Raw genomic sequence first — 15,253 nt, forward strand, 5'->3', positions numbered from 1 at the left:
GAAAGTTTGTTTCACACTACATTCAGTTAACATTTAATTCAAGGCACTTTAATCAAAGTTGATGATAAAATGGTGGTCCAGGAAAACAGAAATAATTGCATAATTTCAAATATTATAAACATTGACATATACAATAATATTGATTTTGGTACATGAAACTTTTCATGAAACCCATATAATATTCTTGGAAATAATTGAAATACTTTCTGTACTTTTTAACATGTAAAATATTATTATTTTGCTTAAAATGTGTGCATAAATTGTTCTTATTTTTTTAGAAAGATATTTGAGTTTCTATTGAAGGCTGTTGAATGAACACTTATGACTAGTCATATTATTTCTCTACTAGAGGCTTGGTGAACAAAATTCGTGTACAGGGTGGGCGGGGTGTCCCTCTCAGCCCAGCCTGCACCCTCTCCAATCTGGGATCCCTCTCACAATCCAGGACTGCTGGCTCCCAACTGCTCACCTGCCTCTGCCTGATTGCCCCTAACTGCTTCTGCCTGCCAGCCTGATCACCCCCTAACCACTTTCCTGCCAGCCTGATGGATGCCTAACTGCTCCCCGGCTGGCCCAATTGCCCCTAACTGCCCTCCCCTGTTGGCCTGGTCACCCCTAACTGCCCTCCTCTGCCAGTCTGGTTGCCCCTAACTGTCCTACCCTGCAGGCCTGGTCCTTGCCCAACTGTCCTCCTCTGAAGGCCTGGTCCCCCCACAACTGCTCTCCCCTGCTGGCCTGGTCTCCCCCAACTGCCCTCCTCTGCTGGCACAGTCATCCCTAACTGCCCTCCCTGCTGGCCTGATTGCCCACAACTGCCCTCCCCTGCAGACCTGGTCGCCCCCAACTGTATACTGAAAGGTTGTGGGTTCGATCCCCAGTTGGGGTGCATACAGCAGGCAACCAATCAATGTTTCTCTCTCACACTGATGTTTCTCTCTCCCTTTCTCTCTCTCAAATCAATAAACAAATCCTCAGATGAGTATTGAAAAAAAAAATAGTTATGAGCTACCATATGGAACAATCCTAGAAGAGAGCTTTCAGAATTGTCACCCGGCTACCTTGAGCCCACGATTTGAGAGAGAAATGAATCTTTATTATTTTAACCTGAGATTTTAGGGTGTATTTATTACCACGGCATAGCTAATTTCTTTCTGAGTTACAAATACTTATTCATTCAGCAAACTTTTATTGAGCATCTAATAATGTTGAAAGTTTGGGCTAGCTCTAAAATCAAACTTTATTCATGATATTTTCTGGTGGTATATTCTTATGACAGCACTTTTCTGACTGGTTTTAAAATTATTTTTTATTTTACCTTTTAAAATAGAATTTATTGGGGGGGACATCCTATATAATAAAAGCCTAGGTGGAGTTGCAACATCGTCACGAGATGGCCACTGCGATGTTGTCACAAGATGACTGCCACAAGATGGCCATCACAAGATGGCCACCACAAGATGGCCAGCAAGGGAGGGCAGTTGTGGGAGATCAGGCCTGCAGGGGAGGGCAGTTGGGTGCAACCAGGCCTGCAGGGGAGGGCAGTTGGGGGTGACCAGGCTGGCAGGGGAGGCTAGCTGGGGGTGACCAGGCCTGCAGGGGAGGGCAGTTGGGGGTGACTGGGCCTGCAGGGGTGGGCAGTTGGGGTTGAGATCAGGGCAGCAGGGGAGGGCAGTTGGGGGTGACCAGGCTGGCAGGGGAGGCTATCTGGGGGTGACCAGGCTGGCAGGGCAGGGCAGCTGGGGGCCACCAGGCCTGCAGGGGGGGGGGCAGTTGGGGGCAAGATCAGGCCAGCAGGGGAGGGCAGCTGGGGGTGACCAGGCCTGCAGGGAAGGGCAGTTGGGGGCGATAAGGCTGGCAGGCAGAAGTAAAGGGCAATCAGGCAGGCGGGCAGGTTAGCGGTTAGGAGCCAGCAGTCCTGGATTGTGAGAGGGATGTCCGACTGCCTGTGGGATCGGGCCTAAACCAGCAGTCGGACATCCCCTGAGGGGTCCCAGATTGGAGAGGGTGCAGGCTGTTCTGAGGGACACCCCTCCCATGCATGAATTTTGTGCACCAGGCCTCTAGTTGGTTAATAAAATTATGTAGATTTCAGGTATATGATTCTACAGTACATCCTCTGTACATTGTATTTTTGTTCACCACCCCGAGTCAAGTCTCCTTCCATCACACTTATCTGACAGGTTTTTATAATCTACAAATTCATTACAATTTTGAAGTCATCCACTTCCTATTTACTTTTATTCTCCCATTCTTTGGATCTTGGTTATTAAATTTATGGCCCTTGTGTCAGTTTTTTAAACAGGAGAGTTGACAGTGCATTTTGAGTCTGCCTTTTATTAAATTCATTTTTGATAGAACTTACACTATCAGGTGAGAGAGCCTTAAAATAAGAAAAACCTGTCTCACAATATCTTGCCTGAGATAGTTTTGGGGGTGTTGACAGATACAATTTAGAACTTCTTTTGTTTTTCCTGTATCTGACAGCCAGTGACTTTATGATGCTAAAACATCTGCCCACATGAACTGGAGATCATGATTTAAAACTTTGATCACCCCAGGAATTCCAGTTCTGCAACAAAAATTAAAAAAACCTGAATCCATTTTATTGAAATGGATTTCTATGTCTTCTCTCTGTCAGACCCATTTTCACATTTGAATGTGGGAGTCTGATGTGCACACTCATCCAAGAATGAATGAACTTCCAATGTTCTTTTCAATCTTCCTCATTATTTTCATGGGACAGTGTCTGAGTAATGACCAGATACCATTCTTAGTATGGTGTTGGGAGCGACCTCAGTTGACAAAGTCCTGAGAGGGCAGGTTTCACAAAGTGGCCTGCCTGTTCCCAAGGTTAGTCATGCATCCTGCCCCCCTTAGGCTTAGAGACCCTTAAGCACAATAGTTTAGTAATCACACATTCTGCCCCCTAGAGCTTAGTTAACCTTCAAGCACAGTTTACGTATAAGTGTAATTATCCTTTAGCAAGGAGCATAGCTAGATTATCTCATGGAAAGGAACTTAGGTGGCGTCAAAGGTGTATGTACAGGTATAGCCGTTGGAATCTTAGCCAAGATAAGGAACTTTGTGTAAAGGTCAGTAGAAAACCTAAAACAAAGGGGTATAATTATGTTTACCACATAATAGGAATGATGTATTGTATGGAATGTAACTGACCCTGTATAAATGTATGGTGAAAAATAAACTCGGGACTGTAAGCGGGAAGTGCTACAGTCCTCCCGATCCCATTCTGTTTTCTGTCTGTCTTTTCTCATCCTCTCCCCCCCTTGCAGGTACTGTTCGACTGATGCCGGCAGGCTCCGGCAGTATGGAAAGTGTGTAGGTAGGCCTGGGCTCTGGAAAAGAGACTGTTGATCTTAGTTAGTGTCACTTTGTGCTTTCATTGGAATGAAGTTCTAGGTGGGTTGGAAGGGGATAAGTAATATCCAGTTTCAATCTTCTCCCCCAAATAAAATCAGTTTATTTTTTTACAGTTATAAATATACTATGTGAGCATTTTAAAACTGAAGCTGTATAGGAAAGCACATAGGAGAGGATAGAAAAATATCCCAAAACCTACTAAGAAGAGAACTGCTATTAATATTTTGGAGAGGATCCTTTAAGCCAGAGATGGGAAAACTTTTTTCTGCAAAGGGCCTTTTGGATATCTATAACATTATTTGAGGGCCATACAAAATTATCAACTTAAAAATGAGCCTGCAATATTTGGTCAAACATTTAACAAACTCATCCCTAATGCCTTGGGATGGTCAGACCAAGTGATTTCATGGGCCTTATATGACTTGTGGGCCGGGCATTCCCCACCCTGCGAGTTTAAGGCTTGTCTATTCACAAAAACAAAAACAAAAACAAAAAAACACCACACATACACACAGAAGTGGCAGACAGTTTTATATAAATAGAATCATACTATAGATATTTTTATCATTTAAAATTTTACTCATAAGTATGACATGGATGTGTGCTTGTCAATAAATCTAGAGCTATGGAATCATTTTAAGGACTATAAATTCACTTGCAGAAAAATATTATAGAACCAGCCTGCTGCTGACGGACATTCAGGTTGTTTCTAGTTTTTCACTATTATAAAGAAAGCTGCTATGAACGTATGTTTGAATGTGTGTGAGTAGTGTAGATTATTATGGTGAAATTGCTGGGAGGAAGGTAAGCACACTTAATATTTCCAATTTTAATATTGCTTAAAGGTGTGTTGTGAAGTTCTCCATGGTTCCCATCTGGCTGCTTCCCATTTATTCTATTGCTTAACTATTTATCATTTTGGCTAATGCATTGGCATGACAGTGGTGAGGAGGATGAGGACATCTGAGGTACTGAGAGAAGGAAATTCACTCTTCTTGTCTATCAAGAGAAAGCCAAAACTACCTTAAAGAGGTGAGGGAAAGTGTGCTCCTTCCAAAGGCCATACTGTGGGTCTTTGAAATCTTTTTTTGTTATGGAGTCTTGTATCACAATGTATGAAAGTCTTCAGTGCATCAGAAAATTTATCAAAGTAGCATCCAGGATGTAAATTTCAAGTGCATGCAAGAAGGGGAAGGATATTGTTGGAGCAGAATAACGCTGCAGCCCTTTTCAGTTCATCCTCCCTCTAGATCCAAGCCAGTCTGTGGGCTCCCCGACCAGGTCTGTTGTGGTGTGTTGTGAAGTTACCCATGGTTCCCACCTGTCTGCTTTCCATTTATTCTCACGCCTCTACTGAAGGGTGCCATTAAATGTATATTTCCTCATGTCCTTCCTCTGCCTCACTAGGTAAATACTCTGAAAAGTCAAGTTGGAAGAAGTTGGAGTTTCAGGGTTGAGAACATATGATTTGGAGTCTGTATTAGTTAAGGCTATAATGACAGCAACAAAACCACAAAATCTCTGAAGTGTTAAGGGATTGACATATCAACAATTTGTTTTTTTGCTTTCAGAAAGTCTCATGCACATCTCAGGATTTCTCACAACCACAACCACTCTCCTCCACATGGTGTCACCTGGATCAAGGATTTTTTTCTTCTTCTATTTTGAGGCTTGGCCATCTGTTCTCAACTCATGGCTTCCAGAGTTGCCATTCTTAAATGCCTCAGTTCAGAAGTGACACACATCATTGCCATTTGCTCATAATTTGTTCTGCTGACAGTCCATTGGTTACATGACTGCAGCCAAACTGCATGGAGGCAGGAAATTGTTGGGTAGCATGCAGATGATTTGGTGAGCACTGCTGTTTGGAGCAGTCACTCTGAAATCAATTAGTGGTTCTGCTTCTTACCGGTTTCTGAACTTGGGCCAGCTTGTTAATGCTTCTGCGCATCAGTTTCCTCATTTGTAAAATGGGGATCAGAATACTTCTTTCCCCATGTTGAATGATATAATGTGTGTAACGGTGCATAGCAAGTTCTCAAGAAAAAAAGTGATAGCTACTAGTGGTAGTTGCCTTGAGAAATAAATATAATTATAGTCAATCAGGGTTTTGTTGTTATAAAGAATGTGTACAAGGTGATCAAGGAGAGAGGGCTTGCTTCCAATAGGTTGAAGAAGGAAAGCTTCATGATGGAGAAAGTGTTTGGGTGGGTTCTGAAAAATTTGCTCCTTCTTTAAATACCTGGAGAAAAAAAACAAAACACAGTCTTGCAGAGCCTGGGACATTAGAGGGAAGAAAATTAATGCCGAGGAGATTTCCGTGAGCCTGACCTGAAACGAAAAGCAAATTATGAACAACTGACAAGTAAGCTGGTATTATTTATGAGTCAATAGTCTGTGCTTTATAAACAAAAGACTTCAGTCCTGGTTACATTTTATGAGGTTTGCTCTGAAGCTGGGTGGGGATCATGTCCCTCTGATTTGACCTCCAAAGTTCTGAGTTGGAAGAGATAAAACAGTCCTCTGAGGAGGATCCTGACTCTCCCAAAAGAAGTTTAAAGCGCGCTGATAGCTAGATTTATTTATACCTTTTCAAACCAAAGAACTTTGCTGAGCTCAGCTGTGGGGACAAAAGGTGAGTAAGGCATTTTGCTGCTTCTGAAAGCAGCCTGGTCCCTGGCTCACTGATCTTTGGTTTTAGAGCTCAACCCTGACCTTTGTACTTCTCTCTTGGTTTAGAGGACTTGTAAAGTCTCTCTTCTATGGTTTGCTTGACTCATCTTTCCCCTCAATTTTTAGCCTTGCTTATTTTCCCAATTTTGGGGGTCTTCACAACTTTTGGTGAAAAGCAACCTCAGTTAGCCCCTGTATCAGGGAACCCCTTTGGCCAGGTTAAGCCCTGGGAAATATCCCTCCCAGCTTGATCCCAGAAGGCTGTCTGTTGGTAGTTGGTGGTGGTGAGAGTGAATACCATGGAGCCAGGCTACCTGTGTTAGAACCTTGTGTCTGCCACTTACTGGCTGGATGACCTTAGTCCAGACATTCAGCCTCTTTATGCCTCAGTTTTCTCATTTGGAAAATGAGAAACAATAATAATAATAGTACTAGCCTCATGGAGTTGTTGTGAGGTTTAAACAAGGATTAAATGAGTAAACGTGTATAGGACAGTGCCTGGACTATAGTAAGTACTTAATGACTTTAATCTGTTATTATTTATTATTTAGAACAAGAGTGCCTTGGGAACTCAAGGAGGGAAGCAATTAATTTGGCCCAGGAGAGTTGGGAAAAGCTCCATAGAAATGATGATGATTGAACAGTTTGGAATGATAAGCAATTTCCCAGAGGAGAGCTTGGAGGGAGGGCAATGTAAGAAGAGAGACAGACCGGTGCAAAGGCTCAGGTAGGAGAATAAAATGGTAAGTTCCCTATGCATTGAGCATTGGATGAATGGTGTGAGTGGGAGAGGGGAGGCATCAGGCTGGGGAGGTGGGGCACGGGGACATTGACAAGGACTTGAATGCCAACTCAGTAAGTTTGGTGCTTTACTTTTAGGCAGCAGGAAGCCAACAAAGATTTTTAGGCAAGGAGGGGATTATGGTCGGGCTTGTGGGATCACAATGGCTGTGGTGTGAAAGATAGATTGCAGTGGGCTGGAGTGTTGGGAGGGAGGCCCATTGAGGAAGGTTATTTCATTAATTCAGAGGGAGAAATCACATGAGAACTTTATATAATGGGCCATTAATAATGCCTGCTCTCCCCTTCCTTACTTTTTTATTGGTTTTTGGATGGTGTATGAAAGGTTTTTTTTTTTTTTTTTTTTTTTTTTTTTTTTTTTTTTTTTTTTTTTTTTTTGCTTTTTTATTTTGTTTTTCTGGTAGTTTTATGTTTGCTCCAAAAGCATTATGTGAAAAAATTTAGTCCTTATACTAGTCATTCACAGCATAAATCTAATACACTGCCTTCTCTCCACTCACCCACTGAGTTAGTCAACTTGAAACCGTTCTATAGCCAGTGTTGACTATGAGGGGTTAAGATGTATTTGACACTGCAGTACTATAGTTTTAAGTATGCATGAGCTTCAATGGCCCCAGAAAACTCCTTCTTCTGCTTCACTTGTCACACCATTAGCAATATCCCTGGGTGAGTGACCGAGGGTTAAGGATTAAATTTTAAAAACCATCTTGGCATTTTTCTGCTTGCATTGGTTGGATTTAGAATGAGATTTCATTAAATATTTAATTGTATTTAGTTTGCTGCAGGGTAAAGTCTGAAAGAACTCCAAGTGGCCTTTTATTTTTACAGTTAACCTGCATGTCTTGTTATTCTCAAATATAATGCTCCTGCCTTCAAACACAAAGTTATTTCAAAAATTTTACTATCATGTGGCCTCTTCAAGTGTTTTGAATTATGTAATTATGTTACCTATAGAACTAATCCATCACGAGTTTTGTAAAAACCCTGCACACGTCTGGAGAGTGTGTCCAATTGGATTTTATTTTTTTATCCTCACCTAAGGACATGTTTTTTTTTTAGTTTTTTTTTTTAGTTTTTTTTTTTAGAGTGGAACAGGGAGGGAGGGAGAGAGAGAGAGGAGAGAAACATCAATCAGATGCCTCCTGTGTATGCCCAACCATGGATTGAACCCACAATCTAGGTATGTACCCTGGCTGGGAATTGAACCTGCAATAGTTTTGGTGTACAGGATGACACTCCAACCAAGTGAGTCAGTCACCTGGTCAGGGCTCCAATTGGAATTTGATGCCATATTTTCTATCCAACTCATCCCTTCATTTATCAAGCTCATGTTTGTTTTTTTAAAATATATTTTATTGATTTTTACAGAGAGGGAAGGAGAGGGATAGAGAGTTAGAAACATCGATGAGAGAGAAACATCTATCAGCTGCCTCCTGCACACCCCCTACTGGGGATGTGCCCTCAACCAAGGTACATGCCCTTGACCGGAATTGAACCTGGGACCCTTCAGTCCATAGGCCAAACCAGTTAGGGCTCAAGCTCATGTTTTATAAAATTTCCCCCTTCCTCTGCATCTCCTGAAAAAGTAGCAAAGCTACCCATGGTTTTAGAAATTCCTTTCTCAGAGGCTATCTACAATGAGAGAAGGAAACCCAGGTAGAAATCTTTATTTTAAGCACATTTCTGTTGGGCTGAGAAAAAGACCCTGCTCATGCCGTGGGTTCCTTTCCATTAATATGGAAGAAAAGGTTTTCAGAGTTGGCCAGTTTGTACCTCTTTGAAACATTTCTCTTCATTAAAAGATCCTTAGAAATATTCAACCCAATTTGAATAGTAATCAGGTGCATTTTTCTTGGGTCTACAGAGCAGAAGAAGATAATTAGTGTTGCACCAAAAGTGGTTCCTCCAGAGGCAATTAATTAACCTGGTGAAACCACTGCCTGAAGTATTCTGCAACCTCTCTACCCGCTGCCTTCTCTTGGAGGATGGCTGGCTTTGTCAGTGGGCTTTTCTGGGAGACCTCCAGCTGACAAGGAAGACTCTCTGCTGTAGTATCTTTTGTGAACCCTTCTGGGTGTGTCAGAAAGATCCAAGGAATTAAAGATCATCTCTGCCTCCCGAGCCAGTAGGGGTCCCACTTAAATTTTCTTTTCTTTACACCTACATTGCTATCTTCCTCTAGAAAAGAACTGTTAGCTTATGCGCAGTCAGCCTCTGGAGGATTCTAGAGAAAGAGGAGAGCAGATATTTGAAAGTCTATCAAGTGGAGGAGGATTTAATATATTCAATATACAGCTCTGAGTGACAGTACCAGGATAAGTAGGTAAAAAATGTCAGGAGGCAAACTTTTCCCCAGTGTCTGTTCTTCAGGTCTGTGGAATCCTAATGGGTGCTGGGTTTGCAGTGTGCAAGTTTTCAGGGTTAAATTAATTGGGAAATACTGTGTTAATATTGTTAAACAGAGTTCTTTATCCAACTTAAAGAGTGTTGTAAGTATCTAAGGGGAGCATGTAATATGTGCTTATTTGACCATGGAATGTTTTTCATGGAGCAGGTAGAAGACCAGATGCTCCTCACTTAAGCACTAAGTAAGTGCCCTGCTGCCTAACATGAGGATAAATCTTACTATTACAAGTAGAAGACTTAGATGTGAGTTCTAGCTACAATCAATGGCAGTGGGACCCTCACAGATATATAAACATCTTGGGATTATGTTTATTTGTAAAACAGTAAGTAGAACTGAATATTCCTGAGGTCCCTACTGGCTCTAAATTGCTATGTATGGTATCAAAACATACTAACCCTCCCACCTGTTGAGGTGCTCACTTCTGAATTGGACCCTATTTGATGGAAAGGTAGCAGAAGTCATTCACTCTGGTTGCAAAACATTTATCAGCATATCACTTCTAGAACTTTACCAAAAGTTTGTTTTCAGGTGTGTCTCTTCTGAAGTTGTATGTGGCATTGCCAATATTACTATTTTGTTAATTGAAAAATGATGTTAATAATAGTGCTGATTTCACTGCTAGATAATTGGAACTTTATTTACTAAGTGATGAAAGATTGGTTCAAAGATATACATTATGTTGTTAGAATCTGACTATTATGGTGATAATATTACGGTGAGTTATTTTAGTTTGGAATTTCAAAGACTAGAAGAGGTTGTATTATTGACATCCATATGAGTTGAAAACTAAGTATTGTGGTATATTTAAAACTAGGTTCTTTCCAGTCATGTATAATGGACATTTAGAGTGGGGGAAGGAACATGGAAAATTCATGTTTTACAACAAAGACATTGTATCTCCTCATGTAAGTAAATTCAGTCCAAAGTGCTGCTTCAATAACTGCGGTGGAAATGATTTTAATCAGAAGTGAGTACCAAAGGTATCCTGTAGTTACCAACAGAACAAATATGCTCTTAGATTGCAAGTGGAAAACTAACATGTGAGACAGAGGTGACAATCACGTTCAACCCAACATTGAGCACTTCAAACCATCTCTTGGCAGTTACTTTTTTTTAAGAGTTTATTTTTTAGAGCAATTTTAGGTTCACAACAAAAGTAAAAAGGAGGTACAGAGATTTACCTCTGCCCCACACGCATAGCCTTTCCATTATCCACATCTTTTACCAGAGTGGTAATTTGTTACCAAGCAAGAACCTACATTGACACAATATAATCATCCTAAGTCCACAGTGTACATTATGGTTAACTCTTATTTGTATATTCTGTAGGTTTGGACAAATAACATATATCCACTATAATGTCACACAGGGTACTTTCACTTTTCTAAAAATCCTCTTTGTGCTCTGCCTATTCATCTACACCTCATCACCTTTCAACCACTGGTCCTTTCATGGTCTTCATAGTTTTGCCTTTTCCAGAACGTCAAATAGTTGGAATCATACAGTATGTAGCCTTTTCAGATTGGCTTCTTGAATTTAGTAATATGCTTTTAAGCTTCTTAAATGTCTTTTTAGGGTTTAGTTGCCCATTTCTTTTTTGCACTGAGTAGTATTCCATTGTCTGGCTGCACCACAGTTTATTTATCCATTCACCTAGTAAAAGATGTCTTTCTTGGTTGCATCCAAGTTTTGTAATTATGAATAAAGCTTCTATAAACATCTATGTGCAAGTTTTTGTGTGAACTTAAGTTTTCAGCTCTTTTAGCAATGAGAGCAATTGCTGGATCATATGGTAAGAGTATCTTTAGTTTTACAAGAAACCTCCAAACCATCTTCCAAAGTAGCTGTACCATTTTGTATTCCTACTAACAATCTGTGAGCATTTCTGTTGTTTCACATCCTTGCCAACATTTGGTGTTGTCAGTATTCTGGATTTTGGCCATTCTAATAGGAGTGTAGTGGTATCTCATTGTTATTTTAATTTGCAGTTCCCTGATGACATTTGATGTGGAGCATCATTAATTTTGCTTACTTGCTATCTGTATATCTCCTTTGGTGAAGTGTCTGTTAAGGTCTTTGGCTCATTTTTAAAATCAGGTTGCTAGTTTTCTTGTTGAGTTATAAGACTTGTTTGTATATTTTATTTAATTGAATTTGTTGGGATGATATCCTATATAATAAAAGCCTAATATGCTAAGTGTCTGGTTGTCCGGTCGTCTGTTCAACCAATCAAAGCGTAATATGCTAAGTAAGGCTGCTCAACCGCTTGCTATGACATGCACTGACCACCAGGGGCAGACAGTCGACTGGTCGACCAGTCGCTGTGATGCGCAGTGATCACTAGGGGGCAGATGCTCAATGCAGGAGCTGCCCCCTTGTGGTCAGTGTGCTCCCACAGGGGGAGCACTGCTCAGCCAGAAGTCAGGCTAATGGGTGGTGAGCACAGTGGTGGTGGCTGGACCCTCTCCCACCTCCGCAAAGTGCTAAGGATGTCCGACTGCTGGCTTAGGCCCACTCCCCTAAGCTGTCAGTTGGACATCCCCTGAGGGCTGCAGGCCGGGCCGAAGGGACCTCCCCACCCCCCGAGTGCACAAGTTTTGTGCACTGGGCCTTTAGTTGGTAAATAAAACAATACAGGTTTCAAGTGTACAACTCAATAACACATTATCTGCATACTGCATCAAGCACTTACCACCCAAAGTAGCCAGTCAGAGAGAGACAAATACTATGTGATTTCACTTATAGGTGGAGTCTAATGAACAACATAATCTATCAAACAAAATAGAAACAGAAGCATATATACATAGACGAGATTGTCAGGGGAGAGGGGAGTTGCGGGGGCTGGATTAAAAAGGTGAAGGGACTAAGCAAAGAAAATACAACACATAAACATGGACAAATAATTTGGTAATAACTAGAGGGAAAGTGGGGTGGGGGAGGTGGAAGAGGGCAAAGGGGGGTGTATAAATGGGGATGGAAAGAAACTTTACTTTGGGCAGTGTTTATGTATTTTAGATACCAGTCCTTTATCACATGTGCCTTTTGCAAATATTTTTTCCCAGTCTGTGGCTTGTTTCTCCTTCTCTTGATAATGTCTTTTGTAGAGTAAAAGTTTTTAATATTAATGAAGTCTAGCTTTTCAATTACTCGTTTCATGAATCGTGTCTTTAGTGTTGCATCTAAAAATTCATTGAAATACAGAAGGTCACCTAGGTTTTCTCCTATGTTATCTTCTAGAAGTTTTATGGTATTGAGTTTTACATTTAAGTTTATGGTAAACTTGGGGTTAATTTTCATGAAGAACATGAGGTCTGTGTCTAGACTCATTTTTTTCTTTTGCATGTGGACATGCAGTTGTTCCAGAATAATCTATTGAGAGCTATTATGTTTTAAGAAGAGTAGAAGAATTCCTCAGTATTTACTAGTAGAGGTAGGAGACCAAGATGATAAAGAGACTTTAAACTGTGTCATAGGAAAAGAAACTTGAGTTTCAGGGAGTACTGAAACTTAGGAAGAAAAAAAACATCATGAGACATAACACCCATCTTTAGATGTTTGAAGGGTCATCATATATACAAATAATTATGAATAATCAAACTCTTATGGTCTCAATGATGGAATATGGTCAACAAATGGAAGGAAATAGGTTGTAACTCCCTTTCAAAACTTTCTGGAAAACAGAAATTTCCAGAAATGGAATGGGCCGGTACAAGAGGGAATGAGCTCCCTGTTGCCAGGTATTTTTATTTATTTATTTATTTATTTATTTATTTAATAAATCTTTATTCAGATTATTACAATTGTTTCTCTTTTTTCCCCCCATAGCTCCCCTCCACCCAGTTCCCACCCCACCTTCTGCCTTTACCTCCCCCACACTGTCCTCATCCATAGGTGTATGATTTTTGTCCAGTCTCTTCCTGAATCCCCCCATACCCCTTTCCCCCTGAGAATTATCAGTCCACTCCCTTTCTACGCCCTTGATTCTATTATATTCACCAGATTATTCTGTTCCTCAGGTTTTTAATTCACTTGATTTTTAGGTTCACTTGTTGATAGATATGTATTTGTTGTTCATAATTTTTATCTTTACTTTTTTCTTCTTCCTCTTCTTTAAGAATACCTTTCAGCATTTCATATAATACTGGTTTGGCAGTGATGAACTCCTTTAGCTTTTTCTTATCTGTGAAGCTCTTTATCTGCCCTTCAATTCTGAATGATAGCTTTGCTGGGTAGAGTAATCTTGGTTGTAGGTTCTTGCTATTCATCACTTTGAATATTTCTTACCACTCCTGTCTGGCCTGCATAGTTTCTGTTGAGAAATTAGCTGACAATTGTATGGGTGCTCCCGTGTAGGTAATTAACTGTTTTTCTCTTGCTGCTTTTAATATTCTCTCTTTGTCTTTTGCTCTTGGCATTTTAATTATGATGTGTCTTGGTGTGGTCCTCTTTGGATTCCTTTTGTTTGGGGTTCTGTATGCTTCCTGGACTTGTAAGTCTATTTCTTTCACCATGTGGGGGAAGTTTTCAGTCATTATTTCTTCCAATAGGTTTTCAGTATCTTGCTCTCTGTCTTCTTCTGGCACCCCCATAATTCTGATGTTGGTACGCTTGAAGTTGTCCCAGAGGCTTCTTACACTATCTTCAACTTTTTGGATTTTTTTTTTTCTTTTTGCTTTTCCGGTTGAGTGTTTTTTGCTTCTTTGTATTTCAATTCTTTGACTTGACTTTTGTGTTCCTCTAGTCTGTTGTTTGGTCTCTGTATAATATTTTTTATTTCAGTCAGTGTATGTTTAATTTCTAGTTGATCCTTTTTCATATCTTCGAGGGTCTCGTTATATTTATCGGCTTTTTCTAGGATATTCTTGAAAAGCCTTATAACCGTGGTTTTGAATTCTATATCCAGTCTTTTGTTTTCCTCCATTTCTTTCGTTTGTGATCTGTTTCTTTGACGCCGCATTTTCATTGCTTCCCTGAGTTGGTAGGGTAGGTTTGTGTGCTAGGTTTCCTATATGGCCCAGTGGGTCGGCCTCCCCAGTTAACTCTTGGTGCACCCCTTTGTGGACTGTGTGTACAGCCTTGTTGTAGTTAAGTCTTGACTGTTGTTGGTATCACTGGGAGGAATTGACCTGCAGGCCAGTTGGCTGTGAGGATCAGCTGTGTCTACACTGGGAGATTTTTGGTGCTGGAGACAGCCTTAAAGGATTAGACTTGCCAAATTGGAAAAGCCTCTTTGCTCAGCTTGGATGGGGTGGAGTCTCAGGGCGGAGCAGACAGTCTTGGCTTCCCGTCAGCCCTGCCCTTGTCACGAGTCTCCAGACCTCTGCCTTCCCCGGCTCCTGAGTCTTCGCCCGAGAGTCCAGATTCGCCCCCTCCCCCCTCCCCCGCAAGAGCGTGGGTCCCCAGGAGCTTGCCTGGAACTGGGGTTCAGTGCAGTCAGAACTGGGGTTCAGTGCAGTCAGGAGCTTCCGACTCCCTTCTGCTAGGGAAAGCCTGTGGCAACCTCCGCAGCTTTTATGCACACTGGCGTGCACGCCTCCAGACCCCTGCCCTCCAGGGCTCCCCTGGGTCTCCCCCGGGTCTCCGAGTCTCCGGGTGCCTTTTTCTCTAGCTGACAGTCCAGACTCCCCCTGTATGAGCCTGGGTCCACGGGGTTTCGCCCGGAACTGGGGTTCAGTGCAGTTGGAACTGGGGTTCAGTGCGGTCGGGGGCTTCCTTCCCCCTCCCGCCAGAGAAGGTCAGCCAGGCTCTCAGCCGCCCTTCCTCTCTGCGCGCACAAAGACCCTTTGCCGTACCTCCAATTCTCTGTGAGCTTCTCTCTTTCCTTCTAGTTGTAGAATTTCCACTCAGCCAGCTTTCCTGTGGTTCTGGATGGTGTCTGTTCTGTCTTTTAGTTGTAGTTTTGAAATTGTTGTGCGAGGCAGCAGTTTAGGTGTTTACCTATGCCGCCATCTTGGTTTCTCCTGTTGCCAGGTACTTTCATGGTATGTAGTTCAG

Source organism: Plecotus auritus (assembly GCF_963455305.1).
Source record: "Plecotus auritus genome assembly, chromosome: 2".
Lineage (NCBI taxonomy): Eukaryota > Metazoa > Chordata > Mammalia > Chiroptera > Vespertilionidae > Plecotus > Plecotus auritus.